The sequence below is a fragment of the Aptenodytes forsteri genome, unplaced genomic scaffold (assembly GCF_000699145.1).
Source record: "Aptenodytes forsteri isolate BGI_AS27 unplaced genomic scaffold, ASM69914v1 Scaffold27, whole genome shotgun sequence".
NCBI classification, from domain to species: Eukaryota; Metazoa; Chordata; class Aves; order Sphenisciformes; family Spheniscidae; genus Aptenodytes; species Aptenodytes forsteri.
Genome location: NW_008794407.1, coordinates 4,276,104 through 4,299,706, shown reverse-complemented (window position 1 = coordinate 4,299,706; position 23,603 = coordinate 4,276,104).

Sequence of the window (23,603 nt, the reverse complement as noted above, 5' to 3'; positions counted from 1 at the left end):
CAGAAAAAAATTAAAGGAATTAATATTTCATATTAATGATAAATGATTTGATTACATATTTAACTATTACAAGGATAATTCTTCAATTACAAATCTCCTCCTTTATTGTGCTGGTTAGTCAAAGACCAATGCACAGTTACAAATGGTGTGGAGAGAATCTAGAACTGGGAGATTTAGCCCAGCTGTGTGATTATTTTTTTCTTCAAGCTTCAAGTTATATTTTCAAGTAATTAGCACCCACCACTGGTTTTAAGATTTTTCTCATTAAGATAGTAAATAAGGGTCATTTTAATTCTAAATGGGTTAGATGTTTCTAAATAAGATTTAACTTTTAATATTATAGAGGGTCATTTTAATTCTAAATGGGTTAGATGTTTCTAAATAAGGGATTTCACTTAATATTATAGAATGCAACGTCTTGATTTGCAAGTCAGAGGTATATTTTATTTCATAGTTATATAGTCAAATAGATCTTAGCTTGTGGTTTAATAAGGTTCACTTATGAATGATATTGGCTGGGGATATTCTTATTGATTCTTTCCATTTTATGAAAGGAAGGAAACAACTGATGGGTATAAAGACGACTGTATTTCAGATGAGCCTGAGTGATAGGCAGCAGGCACCTAGCTCAGCACTCTCAGCTGTTGGTGTCACGCTGCTGTGATGCAATTCAGTAGCATATGTCAGCACTTCTGTAATCTTATGCGGTGTTTGTTCATTGTATGGATTTACTCTGTCACATAAATGAACAAAATATGGAAAGAAAAGCAGTCAATGTTTATATAATGAAGTTATTCAGATGTTTGATACATACTACTGTGAATTGCCATGGCATATGATGTTTCCTACCTCTCTGCTTGAATGTAAGTCATAAATACGGTTCTTTTGTATTACATACTGTATGGCCGAAGAAAGACGTTTCAAATTGCACCCTGCCCTTATAATTGATGAGTGAGAAGCATTTTATATCCTGAGATGATGTTTGGAAAGAATGTCTACCTAAATTCAATCTGTTGCCTTTTAACCACTTATGTGGTTTGCTAGTACGTTGTTACCTAACCTGTAAAACACATACCAGATTCACAGTTGACTATGTCTTCTCAAAAGTGCAACGATGTGTTCATATATCTAAAACCTGTGCTTTTTAAAAGTTGCAATAATATATTTTTGGATTTAGATTTCATGTGTACTTGAACTGCTAGATGTTTTTACATTTTTAGTTCATCTTACAATAAAAAAGTATATTTTGATGTACAAACTAAGATTTGTGTACAAACTAATTTGTGCAAAATGATGCAGTCATGTATCTAACATTGAGTCATCTCTGTTAATAACTGTATGTTTGTTTATATGTTTTGGCTTCTGAAGCTCATTTTAGTATGCCTTAAATCTTTTCTTTTTTAATACAATTTGTATTCTCCTCATTGCCTAATTATCTTACATGTTGTCAGCAAGGTCTTTTACTGATTAGGTTGGCAGACCTGTGAAGTGCATAGATTTTCTCAGCCCCAGTGATTGCTGGTGCTGAAGAACTATCTAGTCTGCGTGTATGTGATATATTTTCCATATATATAAAGCACATCTTTTTTTGGCAAATACCATATGGAAAGGAGTTGACATTCCATGTCATCCTTTATCTGTTTTTACCACAAAATGGTGTCTGAGATACAGTGTTTCTGTACACATAAAAGGACAGAAAATAAGCACATAACTTGCACTACTCCAATAATTCAGCAAGTGTCAATTTGTGCAAGTATGCCTATAAGTGGTAACTTAAGCAAGTTGTCTGTTTTACTTGATTAATTTTTTTCCCCCAAGAGGAAAAACTGATCAGCTTTGAAGTGGCTTTATAATAAAACTGCAGCAACATAAAGCTTTTTTTATAGATTCCTATGCTTAAAAATGTTAGTCATGGCAATGGTGTGGAATTTTCTTGTCCCTCCTGTCTAGTAAAACTATAAATGAAAATGAGTATGTTCATGATCAGAAATGTCTGGGACGCATGGATTTATCCAGTTCAACAGTATAACATTTGCATGGAATCTTGAGTCAACTTCTGAACCTCTTGGCTGTTTTTGCTTGGTACAGTAATAAAAGAGAGAGTGTTAGATTATGTCAACAACTGCATGGCATTTCATATACGGAAATGTTGACTTACAGAGACATATTTATGCTAAAAAGAATGTTTGTTTAGTCATAAAACATCTCAGACATATTCAGCCACAATTCTCACCATCTTCACTACTTACCCACTTTATTTGACATATTGTCTTCTTTTGTTGTATCAGCCTTACTGCTCAAACTATAAATCAGACTTTATATTCACCTGATAAAAATGCAATCTAGGTCTTCCTCTAGAGAAGCAGTAGAAAAGCTGCAAGTGTAAGCCTGAAATCTAGGAGCTGGGATAATATACAGGGAGAATTTGTAAGTCACACTCTCAAATGTACAGGTTCCTTTAGTCTGTAGGCTTTAGTTTTCCTCAGGAATGTTTTTCTCTGAAGAGTAAGGCTGGTCAGAATGATTATTCCTTTCCTGTTAGGCTGGGATAGTGTTCATCAGTCTCAGTGCAACTGCTCCATAATGTCTAGCAGGCTAATTATACCAAAGGCACAAGCTAATTAATTAGCTAGAGCTCACTGTGAGGAGCTGTTGTTCATGCTTTCTTTATCTGTGGTACAGTTACGTATTGTGCAGAAGTACACTTCTAAAACCTTATCTGTGAGGCTTGAAAGACTTCTGACATGTGCCAACAAAGCTCAGAGAAATCTCACCTGGATTCTGATAACACTGAAGAAATTTTAAGATTTTCTTTGCTCTTTTACTGTATTGCATATTCCTAAACATTGGATCATTATTGCTTAGTGTCCTGTAGAGGTGTGGTATGGAAAGAAGAAGTCTCAGATACAGTGTAAAAACTTGCATTCATACACTCTTGCATCCATACTCTCACAGGCAGATGGTAAACTGACCAAGAAATTAACATCATTTTTTTTTTTTTTAGATCTTTTGCTTTATGGCCATTAATATTATCTTTCATATATTATTTGCATTATGATACCACCTACAGGCCATTGTTAGGATAATGCATGGGGCTGGGTATTGCACTGATAGAATTAAAAGTGAAAAGTCTTTGTTGGAATTAGTGTGTCTCATAGTTCTTTATAGTCTAATGTTACAACATTTGCTATTTATATATAATTACTTGTGTGGTGGTGTTTGTCTGGCTGCCTAGAAATACCTTTAGGTATATTTGGTAGAAGACCTTTTAAAAATTAGAGTCACAGAATCATGTGGGTTGGGAAGGACCTCTTGAGATCATCTAGTCTGATCCCCCCCGGCTCAAGCATGGTCAGCTACAGCAGGTTGCCCAGCATCATATCCAGTTGGGCGTTGAATATTTCCACAGATGGAGACTTCACAACCTGACTGGGCAACCTGACTACCCATAGGAAAGACGTATTTTCTTGTGTTCATTTGGAATTTCCTGCGTTTCAGTTTGTGCCTGTTGCCTCTTGTCCTGTCACTGGGCACCACTGAGAAGGGTCTGGTTCCCTCTTATCCATTCTCTTCCTTCAGGTATTTATACACATTGATAAGATCCCCTCTGAGCATTCTCTTCTCCAGGCTGAACAGTCCCAGCTCTCTCAGCCTTTCCTCATAGGAGAGATGCTCCAGTCCCTTAATCATCTTCCTGGCCCTTCGTTGGACTCTCTCCAGTATGTCCGTGTCTCTCTTGTACTGGGGAGCCTGGAACTGGACCCAGCACTCCAGGTGCGGCCTCACCAGTACTGAGTAGAGAGGAAGGATCACTGCCCTCAAAACTGCTGGCAACACAGCGACATAGCACTGACAGGGATGTGACATTACAGGCGTTTTATCTTTCCTTTTCCAGTAATTAAACTACTTTTATGCTACTTTAAACATTACAAAGCTGGAAATGTCTGCACACAGAAGTCAGCATGCTTTCAAAGTCAAGAGAAATCAATATTTAGGAATTTGAACTCACTCAATCAGTTAAGTTTTTCATGCCCATCACTTGGTAAATATGCTTTAATGGAGTTAAGAAAGAAGATAATTTCTTTTATAAAGCTCTGAAAGACACCGCTTAGAATGAATTCATATAAAATTGCTAGCAGAATTTTGCAGTCTGAGTAAGTTAATAGCAAATTTGATCTCACGCCCTCTTAGTATTGAAACTAATGAATGGCTTATGGTGTCACTATTCATAAACAGCCACGTTACTGCTATTAAGATCTCTGAAAACTTGCAGTATATCCTTTGTAAAATGACTTATGGAAAGCCATGCAGTGGCTTTTTGGTACTTTAATTTGTGTGTGCTACATTACATCATTCATTAGCTTTTCTTTTGCAATTAAGATAAAATGCAATCTAAAACTTAAAATTTCATTAGTTTCCTCTTGTGGATGCTTTCATTTGGTTTTGATATTATTGTTATAATTCTAGCACACCGCTCAAAAGAGTCAAAATTCTAATTCTTCTGGGTTTGAAAGAAAATTTATGAGTGAGTCCAAAAGCTGGTGTGGGCAACAAATGATTGCTGACAGAATCAGGAGTAACAGAAAATAAAACATGTTTGTCAGCATGATACATAAGGGCTCCATTTTTAGCATGGCGGTAAAGGAGAGATTTAAACTGGAGAATGAAGTAATGTTTATGGAGAAATTGTGAGTGTAAAGTATGACATGAGAGAAAGCTCAGAGAGATTTATTTGGAAATTCATCAAATAGATGATGGATGTTGGACCTAGACAGGTACTAAGATGAAAGTTGAATGTAGTGCTGCTCAATGGAAGAGAAAGAGTAGTGAGGGAAATTTTAAGTGAAAAGAAAGGAAAAAGCTACCTTTCTCTGATCTAGCAAGGGTTGGGAGTGTGAGAAGCGTCCTCTGAAAGGGATGGCCACTTCAGACAGATCTTATGGATCTCTGTAATACTTGGAAGGGAGAATCAGCTGAGAAGATGGTGCAAAGTTATTTGTATTTTTATTTTTAGTTAATAGAAAATGTTTCCTCATTTTGTTGCCTCTGGTCAGGGATGGTACATGTATAACATTTGAGGGACAGGCTTGAAAGGTCATAGAATCATTTGGGTTGGAAAAGACCTTTAAGATCGTCGAGCTCAACCATAAACCTAAGACTGCCAAGTCCACCGCTAAACCATCTCCCTAAGTGCCACATCTACATGTCTTTTAAATACCTCCAGGGATGGGGACTCCACCACTTCCCTGGGCAGCCTGTCCCAATGCTTGACAACCCTTTCAGTGAAGAAATTTTTCCTCATATCCAATCTAAACATCCCCTGGTGTAACTTGAGGCCGTTTCCTCTTGTCCTATCACTTGTTACTTGGGAGAAGAGACTGGTGAGTTATGAAAAGATGCTGAGTTTGTATTGGATGATATGCGGAGGCTATACTACTGTCTAGTACTGCACTACTACTGAGGAGCAGATAGCGGAGAATATCTTAATGAAAACACTTAATTTACACCTTTTCAAAGTTGCTTTTCTCCATTCACTCTGTCCATTATGGTTGGGAAAAGGGTTTTGTGTTGTGTCCTGTGAGTCATCAGATCTAAGAAGGAAGTGATTTGCAAAAGATTTTTCTTGATATTCATGAAATATCCTGTTATTTGTCACACAGACTGGAGGGTTTGTTTTCGGCTGAAAAGCTTGTAATCATGACAAATACTATTGTATGAAAAGAGGTGCAGACAGGCTCTTTGGCAGATGAGGTTTGCAAATGATGTCAGTTTTCAGAGGTGGAAAATGAAAGAGTAAACTTGAAATCATTTACAGTGTGAGTATCCTATTTATTAAGTGAAGTCTGCAGTAGTGGCTATTTCTGCAAGTTTTTTTGATATGACTCTGTACAGAGTTTATTCCAAAGAACATTATCTCACTGCGAGCAGATAGAAAATATAGTTGAAATGGCATTTTAAAGGGAAAGGTTTAATCTCCTTTCCAAATACTAATTAAAACCAGTATTCCTGACAAATAGTGCTACCTAAACTCCTACAGAATCTGGGGATCCAACAGATCTTTATGTTGAGAAATTTTAAAGGCTAGGCATATCCTGACACCTTTTAAAACATTTTATTTTATAACACTGCTTTCCTTTTCCCACAGCTCATAAAAATGTTATTAGACTAAAGTAGTTTGTAAAAAGGCTGTATTGTGGTTATGCACCTGAACTGTTCGACTATGACTGATGAACCATATAGTATTGGGTAGCACTCCTTCCTCTTTTTCTTACTCTCCAAATGCTAATTTATGTTAGGCATACCAAGTCACTCAATTGTACGGCTTAATGTACATTTGAATTATGAGGAGCGTCTTACATACTTAAAATAATGTATTCCTTCATAACTTTTAAATGATTCCATTTATATTATTATGTTTGCTCTCTTAGTATAAAAAGGTGCTGTCAGTAATATGGTGCCATGTATGTACAGTACGTTTCTGTATGTTACTCCCAAGAAACAGGAAAATGGTAATCCCTTTACACTATGATTTTACATTTGTCCTGGAAATTAAAGAACAATAGAGTTTGTCTTAGTGTATTATGATTAATTTTTTGTGAGTCCTCACTATGAAAGGAGATAATGTTATTCAACCAATTAAATTGCCTGGAATGGAGAAACTTCTAATATCTAGTGGATAATTATAACTTGAAATAGTATGGACTGTTTGCTCACATAGCTGTCCAGAATTTTGGGGGTCTGTACTGGCTAATGAACAAAGAGAAGCAGATAATAATATCATTTGTTCAACTCTTTTGCAGTATTGAAAAACAATTTAAGATAGTGTTTCTTCTACCAGTGGAACCTGTTTCTTGGCAAGGACTTGAATATGCATTTCCTAGATACCCCAGTTCCAAATGTGGCTTATTAGAAGCAGCTTGTGCATAATAAAGATCATGATCAGGTCTTTTACTGCACAGGTAACAGACTGTTTTAGGTACTAGTCATCCTTGGTCCTCATTGAATATTGCTGCGGTTAGTGATACTCTGATCACTTTGCACATATAATGATCAGATAGTATTTACCTGTACACAGGAGGGTGTTTTATGAGTAAAGGGAATGAATCCAAAAGACCTGATCTTAATTCTGATTCAGCCAGTATGATTATGGATATCTCATTTGCAGTAATTTCTTCTGTAAAAATCTTGTATCAATGTTTGGTTGATACCTGAGCTTAAATTAATACAGTTAGATTCCTTTTATGGCCTTTATTATGAGCTTCTTCCGTAAGGTGGGGACAACACACCTCAATTAGACCCCAAGGGTTAGCAGTGGTTTTATTTCTTGAAACGTTTGCATGTCTCTTAAGAATTACCTCCATATGCCAATAAAAATCAATTTTAACTAAAATACATATTGTATCTCTTGCATCTTCCTAGTGTCCTTGTGTGTATGTTTCTAGTCTCTTTTTAGAAAGAGCTGATGCATCTTCAGGTTGAATTTGGACACATTGCCATATAGAATAAACAGATACACAATTCTTGACATATTCTACACAGTGGAAACTCTGAGTATGGACTGACTTCATATATTTCTTAAGAAATCTAACTTTGCATTTGTGTTTGAATAGTGAAGGAATTGCATAGATTTTCTTTCATAGAAAAAGTCATCTCATATGTACATGCTTCCTTTACAGGTTATAACCAGGAGGACACTTTTCTCATGTTTTAGATTTAATATTCTAAAGCTGAATTACGTGTTCAACATTCATACATCATGTATGGCATATTCTGAATTCCATCCCAATTAGCTAAATTTTAAATTTTAGACAGAGTGAAGACAATCTGGGATGTATATTTAAATATCTCTTACATTAGTACACTGCTGCAGCATGTAAAGGAAAAGGAACTCAATCTAATAATACATACTGTCTACGTATGTGTATCTGTTATCCTGCCCTCCTCCACTGCTAACAACTTTTTAAACCATTGGCCAGTTCTTGCCAAATTCCACAGATGGTTAGAAATCTCAAATATGTAAAGTTTCCTATAAATTTTACAAAAATAAGTACTGTTTCTAGGGGGAAAGACTGCTGTGTGATAACACCTTCTACTAAATATCCCACAATCAGGAAACTACTTGAGTTATTTTGATTTTGTTTTTATGGTATAGCTATGTGTTTCTGAGCTTGTAGTGTTATGAAGTGTGTCTCTTTCTAGGGCTGTTGTGAAAGAAGGTGCTAATTGTATCACAGAGGGACAGTCTTCAAAGTTAAAATGGTTTGCAATTAAAAGGACTTCAGTTGATGCATTTTTGTAATTTCTGCTGTAAATATACGATTGGATAAAAACCTTGTATACTAGATAATAATTCAATTTTTGCAAACTTTCTAATATACCAGTGGAAAATTGTGCAAGGAAATTTTTTTCTGATTCATTCCTGGACTATACCAGAGAGCCTCACCAAAATGGTGACGTTATTCCTGAATTATGCTAGTACATCTGAAAGGAGATTTTGTTATTTGCTTTACTGGACTTTACTGAACTTCTGGGGGATTATTATGATTATTTGCTTGTTCTCTTATAGTATGCTTATATATGAGAAATAGCTGAAACTGCTATGTAGCAACTTTTAAAAATGCAATTTGCAAAGCAGAATTAGAAAATATCATCAAGAAGCCTAAGTAAAAAGCTATTCTGAATGAAATGCTGATAATTGAAAAATAGTTCTAGATATTTAAAGTATTTAGAACCTCCCAATATGAGAACACAGTAAGAACGTACGCTTTAACTGCAGAAAAAAATCTCAAAATTGAGTGAGAGTAGAATTGTTTTAATCTTTGACTATCAGGTGAAGGGAGTGATACTCAGGAATGTGGGTATAGGAGACAGAAACTGTCAGAAGGATGACAATTTATGAACTGTTAAAATAAGAATTTTAGAAGCTTATGGAAAATAATATTAGGAAAACAAAATTTTCATCATGTGGAACACCAATTTACTGTCAAATACATATTTATAATACATTCTTTTTGGAGGTATTACTTAAACAATTTTAATGTGTGGGGTTTTTCTCAGATACAAACAAAAGGTGATGCTTCTGGAATTGTTGTTCAGTATGGTGAACTATAAATATTCTGTCTTTATATAGGCAAGAGTCACTTCACGTTGTCTCGATATCATGCATAACATAACGCTATCACCAAAACACACTAATGAAAGACTTTGTCTGTTAGTTACTTACTAAAGACCAAATGTGAATGACCCAAAACTTAAAGACAGTTTAGTTTGAATAGTAGTTTGTTCAACACTGGAGTGACAGATGGTGTTTGAGCAGAAGATGGAGGATTGTGCACACTAGGGAACTGTGGTTCACAGACTGACTACCAAGTGAAGAAAGACTCAGTTACCAGAATCAAGCTCTGACAACAAATTCATTCTGGATATAGGATGAAAAATGAATAGATTTTGTGTGTGTATATGTAGGGAGTGGATTTATATCTTTTTTAATGCCTGAACACAAGTATTGCTGAAAATAGAAGAAATCCTGACTCAAAGAGCTGGAACTTTGTCCTATAAAGGACATTGATTTAGGATTATTTCAGTGAATAAATATTTGCAAGGCAATAAACTGAATTTGTTCTTACAGTGAAGAATATCAGACCTTGAAAAACTTTGAAGTTTTCAAATGACAATTTAAAGTGATAAAGCGCTTGTTACTTGTCTTCTGAAAACATGACTTAAGGACCTAGATCATTTAGACATTGTTAAAAAACCTTCCACCAGTCATGTCATGCCATTTCATTTACATGACCTAACCAAGATTAACACTGGAGTTTTTTTCTTTGTCTTTCTCACTAGTGGAGGAGTTTGAAAGTTTCCTATTTAATGTAAACTTTCATGATTACTTATTAATTCTGTACTTAAATTACATAACCAGGAAACTCTCTATGATTAAAATTTAAACTTTTTAGTGAATGGCCCATTGGTGATGATTCTGCTGTAACTACTTTCAATAAGCTAGTACTTGCTGTAAGGCAGAAGGTGAGCATCATGCTTATTCTGTATGTAAGTACCTGAAAACTTTTCTGTTTTGGATTTCACTGTACTTGACAACAATTACTTCTTTCTTTGGTCATAAGTGGTCTGTGTTTTCAAGGGAACAGAAACCTTGAACAAAAAATGTCCTTGTGACTATATATTTTACTTCTACATTTTGGGACTTGTTTTTCATTAGAATCTTAATGGAGTATCTCCAGCTAGACCTCTGCAAAATGATATCACTTCAGTCTCAATGGAAATGGAATAGAACTGCTTTCTCTTGTAACCCTGAACTGTATGTGTTGGTAAATAAACAATTTAAACCCTATAAATCATCAGGTAAAACACTTTAGCATCTGAGAATATTGCTTCAACATCTATTGTTGGATGATCCATTCTAACCAAACATATCAACCTTGATTATTCAGGAGGTTTACATAAAAAATAAGATTATTTCTGCAGCCAACTGCGTAAGAGATGCCTTTGACTGATCAGCTGCACTCTTATCACCAATGTAAACCAGCAAATGAATAAAGCAATAATGAACTGTGTATTTATCAAGGAGCCACTGTAATAGTGTTGATTTCAATACCTTGTTTAGCTGATGAACTGATTTTTCTCCATTCCCTCTGGAGTGCAATTTATATAAACCAATAAGCTTCTTTGCAGGCACCCTGCTAAACGCATTGCTTGTATGTATTTCAGTGTTGCGATGTTTCTTAATACCCAAAATGGCAATGAATTATGCATCTCAACACTGAACTATTTTGTTTTGCCAGACTTTTGACAACAAAGCTACTGCTTTATAAATAGATAGATGCAACGTGAACAAACATAGATAAAAAGTAATATATTTTTGAGATTTAATTTGACCTGTTATGTTCCACATGCTGTCTGAGTGCCTAAACAAAATAAAAATTGCAAACTTTTATTTTCAGCCCTAGATTGTAGAATGGGCTTCAAGTATAGTAAAAGCTAAAGGCCTCTTTTTTCAGCCTGGATTTTGGGTATGCTATTTGCCATCATTTAAAGAATATATATTTCTTAATAACCTCTTTAACCTTCTTTGTATACCTACTATTTGATATGAAAAAGGTTCTATTTGTGAAATACGAAAGTAGTTTTGTAATTCTTTGCAAAGGAAAGTTATTGCCACATGAAAATATCTTGCTTCCTACTCATGTGAAATAATACCCTTTTCAAAAGCATTTAGTAAAAATGTATCTGGAAAAAAAAACCACCTAAGGTCTTGAGAACATGTTTTTTATCAACTACATGATGCAATTTAGAAAAGGATGAAGCCATTATATTTCACAGAATCATAGAACAACCTGCGTTGGAAGGGACCCAGAGGATCATCGAGTCCAACTCCTGACTCCACACAGGGCAACCTAAAAGTTAAACCATATATCTAAAAGCTTTGTCCAAAGGCTTCTTGAACACTGACAGGCCTGGGGCCATGACCACTTACCTGGGGAGCTTGTTTCAGTGCTTGACCACCCTCTCAGTGAAGAACGTTTTCCTAATATCCAATCTGAACTTCCCCTGCTGCAGCTTTAAGCCATTCCCTCGCATCCTGTCACCAGACACCAGAGAGAAGATACCAGCATGTCCTTCTCTGTTCCCTCTCATGAGGTAGTTGTAGGCAGCGATGAGGGCACCCCTCAGTCTCCTCTGCTCTAAGCTGCTCCGCATAAGTCATGCCCTCTAGGCCTTTCTCCATCTTTGTTGCCCTCCTTTGGACACATTCTAATATTTTCATATCCTTCTTATATTGTGGAGCCCAAAACTGCACACAGTACTTGAGGTGAGGCCGCACCAATGCTGAGCATAGTGGGACAATCACTTCTTTTGACCGGTTAGTTATACTGTGTTTAATGCACCCCAGGATACGGTTGGTCTTTTTGGCCACCAGTGCACATTGTTGACTCATGTTGATTTTACCATCAAGCAAAACCCCCAGATCCCTTGCCCAAACATTGTGCAAGCAGAGTATTTTTTTCAGAATATAAACAGCAAACTTTTTCAGCTTTTTCTGTGAGATAAATGGCTGGATAATGACACCGTAGTTCATAACTTTTGCCTATTGCCTATTGTTAATGCTACTTATTATGCATTAAGAGCTTACTGCACTGTACAAGATGGAATAGCCTCTGCAATTGGGATCATCTGCTATAGAGGGAACAATGAGTTTTATGTAGAAAGCGTTGGGCAGAATATATTAATTTTCTATCAATCAGGCTTACCTTAGTAACTTGGTTTTCCACAGGTTTATTTGTTCAGCAAATCTCTGTATTGCTCCACATTTTTCTTCTTGCTAAAGAAGTAGCAACAGTGGTATGTTCAAATCCATTTTTAAGCCTTTTATTATGACTTTGATATACAAATACTGAGCTGGTAGCTGTGTAACTCTGTTGCTGCCCATATAGTTATGGATTTTTGCTGGTTGTGGTTCTGTTTCCTGAAGGGTTGATGTAAATTAAATAGCCTTGACAAACATGATACAAGTATTTGGAGAATACAAGATAAACAGAATTCTTGGTAGTAGGTACATTACAACTGAAACCTTCAATCTGTCTCAGTAGACTCTGATTGACTTATTAGGCTCACACCAGAGCACACTGCTCTGCTCTAAGAAGAGCACCTGTCCTTCTTTTGCTATACGGAGCAAGTCATTTATTCCAGCTCAGATCATAATTCAGCTTACTTTCTCTGCTGTTCTCTGTACAGTTACTTGCTGATACACTGAGTGGAGAAGGAAGCATGCAGTTTTTCACTCCGTATTCTTTTTAGCCTGCTTGATGAGGGGAAGGACGCTCTAATAAGTTGAGGCCCTATGAATTTCATATTAAATTCCCTGATCCAAAAGGTACTCTGGGGTTGCGAAGTTGGAGACCACACAAATAAATAAGATAAAATTTATTCTGCAATAGAAGGGGTTTGAACTCAGCAGCCAAATCATTCACTCTTGTCTTACACTTCTGCTCCTAGGGCAGCAACAGCACTGCAGGGACGAGGGATGGACTCCTCAGAGTTGTCCTCTGTATGGATGGTCCCCGCTTAACCACAGAAAGTTAGTCCAAATCTTAGCTTGAAGCTCAACTGAAGGCTTATGCTGTAACTCTGCAGTTCAGGCTTCCTCAAGTTTCTCCACAAGAAATGAGATCCCATTCTCACTGGGCTAGAATTGTGTCCAAGGGTGAGACATGATCGTGAATGTTGTATTATCACTCTGCTGATGTGTTTAACATATGCATTTAAGGCATTCAAAAATAATTTAGGTATAATATACTTGCCATGCTTTCAATCTTCTTATTCTGTGACTTAGGAAAGAACATGGGTTTATGTAAATGATATTTTAGGTTTGCTTTGTTAAGGCTCCTGAAACAAAAGTTTTCATGACTGTGCTTTTCATATATATAAACAAAATAGCATTATAGCCTGTTTGGGATATTTGTGTGTGTGTGTGTGATTTCCCAATATTTCAGAATGATATCCAGCTCTCATTAATCAAAATATTTTTTCATTTGAATCTGCTTGTGAAATACTTTATTGAGCTTACAATGTTGAACTTAATGCCTCACAAGGTTTTAGCTCCTGTTACTTAAAATACTGTCTTGTGTACCCTGTACATTTGCAATGGACTGCAATGTGTTACAGGAAAGGAGTTTTAAGCAAGTTCTTCCCTTGCTCAGGAAGTCATTTATGTGTCTGTAGCCATCATAGGTCTTACGAGATTGTTCCTTGTTCTTCAGAAAGCAAAGTCATTTATGCACTTCTTGGGCTGTTTTTTTTTTTCTCTATCATTTGAAAGCATTATAAAGCTCTCAGTTTTTTCTCTTTGCCATTATTAAAGAATCCATAAATATACTCGACCAGATTGACTAGTAGTTGTTGGTTCCTTTGCAGGAAGTAAGAAATGGATGTTGGATTTGTACTTGTACACTATGTTAAAGACAGATTGGTGAGAGCTACTTTGATGTTTTAATGGGTAAGAAAAAGGGGGTAAATAAAAACTTCTGATTTAGCAAGTGAACATGTTCGGAGGATGTGTGTGAGTATTAGGCTCATTTGATATTTAGATCTGGGACATGAGAATAATTAGTATTCTGACAAATAGGTTTAAGAATAGTCCTGGATATGCCGTCTGTATTGTCCAAGATAAGTAGATGAGACATATTGAAACAAGGAAATAGGAAAGCGCTCTCTGTCAGTCACTTGGTGTAACCATCTGAAAGAAAAATAGCTTGCAGAATGATTGTGATAACCAATTTTCTTATTAAAGTAGAAAAAAGAGAACAAACAGTAAGGACTATGGAATGAACCTTTCACTTAATTTCCATAGCAACCAGTCAAAACAAATGTTTGACTGCAGTATGTCATCTTCAAGATAGACAATTGCAACTCGTGAAATTTAACTTGAAAGAAAGGTCAAATTCAATACTTTCCATTTAGAAAAAAAAGTGAGAGAAGTCCTGGTATTCTAAATACTAGTTATGAACACCTTTTCTTATACAATGCATAAATATAAAAATATGTAAAATATTATGTTTGTGTTCCAAAATAGATACTTTTTGTTAATTTTCAGAACACTTCTTGTAGTATTATTAGCATTGTAGAAAGAGAAAATTATTCCCACTTGTATGAGAAGTTACTGAAGGTGAGAGAAAAGAAGATTCAGGTGAGAGTTTATGGTATTGGCCCTGGATTACATGTAACATGGTACCAAACATTACGAAACAAGGAGAATGAACTACAAGGAGTGTTTTAGCTACATTTTTAAGATCATCAGCTACTCTGCCTGAGTATGTAACACTTCTACCAAGTTTTGAAAAGCCCCTGTCATCAATTTACTGGTATTCTACTGAAAGACAGAGTAGCCAAGTTAACACTAAGGCAAAAATGGAATCTGCAGGATGTACCTTGTAGCGACAGTGGAAACTTTTAAGTGAAGAATAGATCTCAGGAAGGTGATATTTTTTTGTGTGGATTTTTTTTTTTTTTGTTATATATCACATCTTCTCATAAATATGAAGGGATAGCTTTTAGTTATCACCTTTATCACATTCTCTCAGGCTTTTATCAGGACTGCTCATCCACACAGTCTTCAGCAAATACCCAACGGTTCATGTCCTCCAAAATTCCCGAAGGTTTGCTGTTTGGTTTTTTATTTGTATATTTATTTGGGAAGAGTTACGATAGCATCTAGCTTTGCATTTCTTCTCAAGTTTAGACAAAGTTACAGTTTGGGGTATCCATTTAGTACTGTAAGTGAAATCTTGATAGTGTAACACATTTTTGTCCATAGCTGATTTGATTATTTACTATGAGTTTTAGTATATAATGGGAAGTGCAAGGTTTTGTACAAACATGTTTCCTTTCAGATCAGAATGGGTGAGTGGGAAAAGAGGCATAATGCCATATATAATTATTATTTTAGAAAATGTGAAATATATCACAGTAGTAAAATTAATCTGCCTCCTCAATGAATGTACTGAAGAATCTGTTCTGTTTTGGGGAGTGTTTTTTTCTGCAATTAACTGAGTACTTTGAACAAACGGCTTGTTCTTTTCTGCATCCTATGCATAAAATAATTCACCATGACACTGACATGTTTTATCTTCAGAGCCATCACAGAATATTGTAATTCCATTCCTATAACATTGTGGGAGTTAATGCATTCGTTTAGGCTGAGCTGGAGCTATACCTTGTGCCAGATCACACATTTCACAATGCCAGCCAAGAAGATAATTTAGTAGGATGATTTTTGCATACTAAGAATCAGTCTAAGAACATTTTCACTCCTTAAAGTATTCAATTTATGCCTTGTCACTAATTATGAAGATAGAAAACAGATACCTTAAGCTCCTGGCATTTATCCAGCTCAGCCATTCATTTTGGAGCACTGAGCAGTGTGGGTTCTGGTAGGGTGCTCTGATTACTATCAAAATCCCAAGTTATAGTAGAGATACTTAACATTAATGGTAGAGTCACGCATAGAAAAAACAGGTGTTTCTTATTACCTGCCTGAAAACTACACATGCATCAAATTTTTGCAGCCAGTTTTATCTCTGAGCAGAACAGTAATATGATTAGTAGCATTCTTACAACTTTACATCTCAGTTTTGATAGGAAAAAATATTTTAACATGATTTCTTTCTCTAAGTTTATGTATGTCAGTATAATGTTTGCCCTACAAACACCTAAGTAAGTAAATTGTCTTTTGTTTTCCTTTAATTCTTTGTCTCTTAATAATGAGAGCTTTACTTTGCAGCAATAACTTTTTCTACAATGGAGTATATGTTTCCCACCTTGTATTATTATAGTGCCTTTATTCACTTCTCTGACTTTCAGTGGTCTAACAGAATGCAACTATTTATTTTGAAAAATAATGCACCTTCTCATGCATTACTGAATAAATAAATATAAACTCACTGCTAGTCTGTGACAAAAGTTCTACTAGGCATTATAAGACTCCGATGAGGAAGAGTTTTCCTAGTATAAGAGGCTTGAACCTTATAGACTATTAGATATTTGTTTCTGATTTCTTCTTTTTATTATATTTTGTCAATGCTATACTCTGCATTTTCAAGTGTAGTATTAAAGCTTATATATTTTTTTTTTCTTTTTTCTAACTTCTAATGGTCAAAACTTGGGAAAAGATTGTTTTAGAACAAAATGAAAACTTCTGGAAAATTTAGTTTCAAATCATTGAAATCATCCAATCATTGATTTTTTTTTTTTTTAGAATGTTAGTCAAATAAAAGATATTTGGAATATTAGTCAAATAAAATATATTTTTAAATATTTTGAAATAATAATTTTAAAATAACATGATAACATGTTTTTTTTTCTGATATAGATGTAGTCAACAGCAGTTTCCTATGGAATTTAAGCATTCCACAACAAAAACATTCTAACCGCATTCAGCTGTAGCGATATATATTTATGCCAATGGCTATGTGAGTAGAAAACAGAAAGAGTTTTGTGACCTGGGACCAAACAGAAAGAGTTTTGTGAGCTGGGACCAGCCCTCTGGAGTAATTTTCTTTTGAAGACGGTGGGAGTTACGCTTATCCTTGGCAAAATGCATAGGGTCCTGCTCATGATTTTACTCTTTGGCAATGACTCTTCATGATTATTTGAGCTGTTTCTCCTCAACATCCTTAATTATAGAATGGAACAAAACTTATTTTATTATTAGTATCATATTCATAAAAATTACTAGTTTATTTAAATAAAAATCTTTTCAGGTTGGTGGTATTCTATGTGAATGCTTAATAATTACAAAAAAACAATGTTAAGCTGACAAAATTCAGAATCCAGACCAAATTAAGAGGAAACTAAAATCTCTTAATTATACGGAGCTTCACAGGTGTGGAAACCAAATTGTCTTAAACCCTGCCTCCCTAGAGACTCAATGCTAACGTCTTTTTTTAATTTTTTTTTTCCTTCCTTCTAAGAAACCGTGCTCTTTAATTTCAGAATAGTCTTAATGTACAAGTGAGGAGTGAGACAGTTGGAGGGGTGGTTATGAAAATTGAAACAGTTTATTGTCTTGTAAGGTACGTATGTTCTCTGTTTTATAGTTGAAACATAGTAGTGCTTTGGGCTTCTTTTCTGGATTTTGTGTGACCTTATAATTAAAATTGAATCAGAAATATTGCAAGGCAAATAAGAGTGAAAGAGAAGGTACAATACAACAAAAAATCTCTGAATTATTGCTATATAACATGTGTGTGTGTGTGTATATGCAAAAGTGGTATGTATACTGGACAGTTAAGTTTTAAGTTACATTCTTTGCAATTCAGAGGACCAAAAGAGTAAATATTATGGACTAACATTTGCAGATCACAGGACAGTTGAATTTAAATGTTCTTCAGCCAAGAATGGAAATTCCATCTGCTCAGCTCAGTTTCATGCAAGTGCTCTGAGCTCATTAGAGTTAGCTTGATTGAACGTTTTTTTCTTTTTTAAAATCAGACATAGTGTGATAAAGCAGTTGCAGGACCTATTTTAGAAGAGAAACAGCTAGGCAGGAGGCCTTCTTAGTTAGTAGGCAGAGAACATTTGGTTATAGTGGTTTTTGAGTTTTACTTGTAGAATGGCTCTGTTTTATCTGTCCATCAAGAGTAATTTCCAAAATTGCTAGGACCACTGGGCAGTCAGCCATGATTCCTGGCTTCACAGGCACAGCTGCCTTTAAGCTAGAACCTCAAGGGACTATATATCACATGAAAATGTTGTAGATAAGGAGTTTTACCCTTGTTTTCCCTCCCTCCCATCCCTACCCCCCCCTTAGTCCCCTTGGGGGTGGGGGCATGACTGAAAGAGAAAGTAGGAGTTTTGCCTGTGCAGAAGCATAAAAAAATTGTCGCCATTATAGCCAAGAAATGTGTAGGACTTCAACGGCTATCTGCAGTTATAGTATATTTTCTGAGTTTCACAGAAAAATTTTCTTTGACAGTACACTGACACTAGGCTGGGAGTCCTCCTTAACTGCATGCCTTTTTTCTCTGATGAATCAAAGAGTTTATGAACCAAGTCACATATTTGTTCTGATGTGTTTTCTGCTCCATTTATAAAAAGCTGTGAGCTATTTCTTCAGAACTTGTTTGAGGGGGGAAAAAAACAACGAAACCAACAAACCTTGCAGGAATCAGGGATGTAAACTTAATATTGAAGTCAATCGTACAAATCAAACTGATTACAATGTGACAAGCATTTACTCCTGTTTTTCTCCACCAACTCATAAAATTCAAATTAATTCATTTTTTCACTTTTTATAACATGTTCTTGTTTATTATAATATTCATAGAAACATCTTGAGTGCCTTGGGATTCTCAAGAGTATATAAAAAAGATGACAGAAGATGCTTCCTAAATCATACCAATCATAATGCTTAAGCGTACACATACCCTTTAAACTAACTGTCCCAAAAGGACTTTTTTTCCCCTGTATCACAGCCATCAAAACTCCAGCTGTTACCTCGGTGTGTCTGTGATTGCTCTTCCCCTTCAGTAAAGAGATGCTTGTCACTTTTGGCAAGACCATCACAGGAATTATATCTACCCTATTTTGACTTAATTGATTGTCCAGAGTTTGAGGTTCCACACTTGCATCTAAGACACTGTGGAAATGATGATGATGATATTGAGGCATGAAGAGTCTTATCGATGTTGTGTAGGAGTCTGAGTCTCACAGACCCTTATTTATTACCCTTTTCTCCCTTCTTCCTGTGCTACCATTTACATGAAGGTAGACAAACTCTACCATGTGTATTTGTATACAGCGAAAGCCAAAGGATTAGTTAAAAGAAATCTGCTTCCTGTGTGATCATCTTATTTTATTTTAGTTCAGGTATTTAAAGAAGCAAACAAAAAATCCCTTCAGCACAGAAAGTCATCAGAGATGTTTTTATAGGATGTGGTTAATACTGATCCTTTTGTAGTAAGGAGAGTGTCAGATATCAACTGATCCTACACTTGGATTTGTTTACTTAATTTACATTTCACACACAAAAGGTTTGTTTGAATGGTCTAAGGAGAAGGAAGATCTTTTGTGCTGGACTTTGATTTATACTTGTATAAAAAGGATCCCAGTTTTAATTATATCTTAAAACGTTAAGTCATGGGGGGGGGGAAAAAAAAAAAAGAGAAAAAAGAAAACTTGTAGTAATAAGCCTTTACATTTTCAAACCCATGTGAAAACAGCTGGAATTGTTTTGTGTTAATGGAGAGGAAAGAAGGAACATAGGAAAGGATTTCCCTGCACTAAGTATGAACTTTGTTTCCTGTGCCTCAGTCTGTGTTGCACCATGCTGCCTTTGTATTAACGACTCATACGCCCTGATAGGAAGGGTCACTGCTGAAGCTGGTTAAGGCTTTGTGTTTCTCATTCAGCTTCCTGAAATGAGTAATGAAGGACAGGTTTTTAATGGCATAAGGTGGATCCCAGTGAAAGGAACCACTTCTGATCAAGGATCCTGATTTTAAGACCCAACCCCTGGAAGAAGCAGGAGGAACCTTCCCTGTCCTGAATCTTCTGATGTGAAAACTGTAGCAGGGTGTCTTCTGAGCCAAATGTCATTCGTTGCAGATCAAACACACTGCTGCAGTCCCAACAGAACCACTTTAGGATTTATCGGAATTAATTGGAAAAAGTGTTTTTTGTAATGTAATTTCATTTTGTTATGAAATCTAACTGGGTTTCGTATCCAGTAAGCGAGCCATACAGCCCAGACACAGAGTGCCCTTGCATGGTCTGTTCTATCTGAAAGGAAGAAGTAGGAGAGAACCACTGAGGATAATATTCTATGGCATAGAAAAGCAAGTTATGTGCAGGAATATAAATACAGTCTGAAGCCAAAACCTGATCAAAATTGATGTAGAATATATCATGTATACATATAGATAGATAGATAGAAACTTGTGCATATTTAGATATAAATAAGTGGCTTATTAAAAAATGTACACTCTTTCCTTCTCTTGTGACCTTTTCCCAGTTCCATGTCTTCCACAATTGTGTGTTTGTACAACAGGGAGACAGGTGCTGTTGTTTGTAGAGAGATAGCAATTTTAGTTTGACTTAATGTTCTCTGTTCTATACAGCCAAATCTGAAAGACTCTTTCAGCCCATTCAAGTAACAGGCATTAAGTCAGACAAATACAGTTGTTTATATTTATCTGTTGTAACTTTGGTGAAATACTATTACACACATAAGATATCTTGCTTTGTCCAAATGAGCCAAAATACCCACTCTTTTCCATCAATAGCATCACTTTTAAAGGTATTTCCATAATAACCTTATTTCACAGCAGCTGTCAAACAAATTAAAGGCATATATGCTGAATGCATGTAAGAAAAGCTGTAGAGAGGGGACGGGATATCTGATGGAGGTCCTGAGCTCAGTTTTGTAGGCTAGGTTTAACAGATGACCAGAAATCTTTTGCACTGTTGTATTCTTGGCTGTTGTCTTGGAGAATGATTATTTGCTTTGCTGTTATGTAGACTTAGATGATAAAGAGATATCTTGATGACAAAGTAAATATTTATTTCTGGTACAGGGGACAGTCTGGGCTAAAAAAGAAAGTTAAAGCAAAAAAAAATTCTTGGAAGAATTTTCTTATTTTACAGACATGTATCTTATTTCTGGAATTATGACAGCAGCAGATTATGAGCTTTAGTTGTTCTTAAAGAGGTCTTGAACACTGTTGTTCCTAAACTTTCCCTTAGTGGTGTGCCCTAAGAACAAGAGAAAATTTTATTTACTGATACAGCTGTGGTCACACCCAAGTCTTTCCACTGTGGAGCTTATCTAACTGGGGAAAACATAATTAGCATGACTCCTCTTTATTTACCGTTGAGTGTTGCAGTGAGTGTGTAAGAGACCTAAAAATAAAATGAGTATTTTTACATTTTCTTTTGATGCTTTCATTAATATTTTAGAAACATCTTCAAAATAAAGTAAACCACAAAGAAGTGCATACTAACTTAGTGAATGAGAACTTGTATTCTTATGTAGGTACAATAAAATATTCATTTCTATTTCTGTAATTGAGTGTGAATCCAAAGAAGCAAAGAAACAGAGGTATAAGCATACATAATTTGACCTCTTTGCATAGTTGTTAGACTTTACATCTCACATTTGGGGAGCTTCCTTATTATTTGAAAAATAAATATATTTCATCAAGGAATGTATATGTGAGATAATTGTATATCCTGCTGTGAGTTTACTATTGCACACTGCTTCCTACTGTATATGTAAGTTATACAAGTTATGTGCATTATAAATGGACAGGATAATCTGTGGACTGTGAAAAAAGTGACTGAGGTGTTTTGCTTATGGCTATATCTTTAGCAGATACAGTAAAAAAGGGCACTGATGAACATGCAAAATAATTTTTCTTTTATTCTTGACTACAGTGCCAGCTTTATTTGATCTAACTTGTAGTGACCCTTCTCTCCCTAGTTCACACTTTCCACTGAAACAATCCAGCTTCCTCGGCTGTGATCTTCATCCTTCTCATCCACTAATGATGCCCCTGAAGGTACTGGAGATTCCCAGAGAGGATCTGTATGCAATTCACCTGTTAAGTATTTAGAATTCAGAGTAGACTTGTCTGTTCTAAACATGTATTTTGGGTGCAGTTAAAACTGTGGCCAGACTCACTACCTTCACTCTAGCTGTAAAGTGCAGTCCACTGACCAATAGTTTGTATGGCAGTAAGTTGCAGATCCATATACAGGGGGTCTTGGTTGTCCAAGGCAGAATACAAACGAATAGCAAAGACAGAGACTATATGTTCCAGCCTGCACAGATGAATGAACAGCAAATTAAGCATGGGGCAATTGCGAGAAGAAAGAGGAGGAACTGATGTGTTTATACACTTCATATAAGCTTTTTTTCTCTTTGACAGCCTTTTTCCATACTGTCACTCAGTTCCTCTTGCTATTATTTTAAAAGACCTTTTTTGGAAGAATCATTTGGCCTGTAGGCTAGTCAGCTCCTCCTGAAAGTGTGTGAGAGAACAGCATGCCATTAATGCCTTTTTCTCCTTTGGTATGTGCTTTCTTAAACTGTGGCTTCTGGAACCAAGCAATTTATTTTAAAATTCCAGCTTTAAATTAAAAATAAAATCAGCAGGATTCTGCTTCCTTTGGCATGTAAGAAAGATTTAAAACATTATGTCCCTGTACCCTCTAGGCTCAGAAAGCAAATTAAAAGAAGTAAAAATTTATGGGGTTTATTTTATTATTTTTCCCCAAAAACTGACCTCTGGTAATTTAGTGCTTTGGGTTATCAGTATTAAGCTTCTGTAAGAATTACTAAAAATTTGAGGCACCAAAATAAAAGTTACTGTCTTGATAAGCCGTATTTCTGTGATGAAAGACATCAGTATTTTTTAGTTAATGTGCAAAATGAAATAAAAAAGAAGATGGAAAGAAATGTACCTATGTACACTTCTCACTGGAGAATGATATCTACAGATGAAGTGTGTGAGACATTATGAAGATACAGTGGTGCATTTATTACTGGTGTCCTGGTTTCGGCAGGGATAGAGTTAATTTCCTTCCTAGTAGCTGGTACAGTGCTGTGTTTTGGATTTAGGATGAGAACAAAGTTGATAACACACCCATGTTTTAGTTGTTGCTAGGTAATGCTTACACTAGCCAAGGACTTTTCAGCTTCCCATGCTCTACCGACTGAGAAGGCTGGAGGTGCACAAGAAGCTGGGAGGGGGCACAGCCAGGACAGCTGACCCCAACTGGCCAAAGGGACATTCCATACCATGTGACGTCATGCTCAGTACATAAACTGGGGAAAGCTGGCCGGGGGGGCCACTGCTCGGGGACTGGCTGGGCATCGGTCGGCGGGTGGTGACCAATTGCATTATGCGCCACTTGTTTTCTATATTATTATTATTATTTTATTTTATTTCAATTATTAAACTGTTTTTATCTCAACCCACAAGTTTTTCTCATTTCTACTCTTCCAATTCTCTCCCCCATCCCACCGGGTGGGGGGGAGTGAGCGAGCGGCTGCGTGGTGCTTAGTTGCCGACTGAAGTTAAACCACGACA